Source organism: Colobus angolensis, unplaced genomic scaffold (genome assembly GCF_000951035.1).
Source record: "Colobus angolensis palliatus isolate OR3802 unplaced genomic scaffold, Cang.pa_1.0 Scaffold39, whole genome shotgun sequence".
In the NCBI taxonomy this organism is placed as follows: Eukaryota; Metazoa; Chordata; class Mammalia; order Primates; family Cercopithecidae; genus Colobus; species Colobus angolensis.
Window position 1 is genome coordinate 3,496,336 of NW_012117265.1, and position 1,088 is coordinate 3,497,423.

Consider the following 1,088-nt stretch of genomic DNA (forward strand, 5'->3'; position numbering starts at 1 on the left):
AAAACAAAACAAAAGGAATAAATAAAAATAAATGGAATCACACAATATATGACCCTTTGTGTCTGGGATTTTGAGCCAAATGGTTTCCAGGAGTTTTTTTGTTTTGGGGGCAAGGTCTCACTCTGTCACCCAGGCTGGGGTGCAGTAGCACGATCTCGGCTCACTGCAACCTCCCCCTCCAGGGTTCAAGCAGTTCTCCTGTCTCAGCCTCCCAAGTAGCTGGGACTACAGGCACACACCACCGCCCCTGGCTAATTTTTGTGTTTTTAGTAGAAACGGGGTTTCACCATGTCGGCCCCGTTGGTCTTGAACTCCTGGCCTCAAGTGATTCACCCACCTCGACCTCCCAAAGTGGTGGGATTGCAGACATTAACCACAGTGCCCAGCTGGTTTCCAGGTTTATTTGTAGCATGCATCGGTATTTCACTCCTTTTTATTGCAAAGTAATATTCAGTCATCTCCCACCTTTGGCTAATTCGTTCATCAGTTGATGGGCACTGTTGGATTGAGTTTAGTTAAGAGTGATGGAGAAATGGTGTGAGTTGAGTTGGGTCAGGTGGGACTGGGTGGGTAGAAACTTTGGATTGGGGTCAGTTTTCTCCCTTAAACCCAAGGCTCTCGCCCTACGACTTCTGCCACCAGCCCTTTAATGCCACCTGAATACTGGTCCTCATTCATTGAACGAAGGTTGCTAAGAGTCCTGACTCCATGAAGACTGTTGGTGCCCAGAGGTTGGTGATTCGTTCATTCATGTTTTTTTTAGAGCATTTTTTTCTTGCTCTGTTACCCAGGGTGGAGTACAGCGGTGCAATCCGGGCTCACTGCAGTCTCCAACTCCTGGCCTCAATTGATCTCCCACCTCAGGCTCTCAAATAGCTGGGACTATAGTCATGTGCCACCATGCCTAGCTAATTTTTAAACTTTTTTTTTTTTTGAGATGGAGTCTCACTCTGTCGCCAGGCTGGAGTGCAGTGGCGTCATCTCGGCTCACTGCAACCTCTGCCTCCCATGTTCAAGCAACTCCCCTGCCTCAGCCTCCCTAGTAGCTGGGACTACAGGCATGTGCCATCATGCCCAGTTAATTTTTT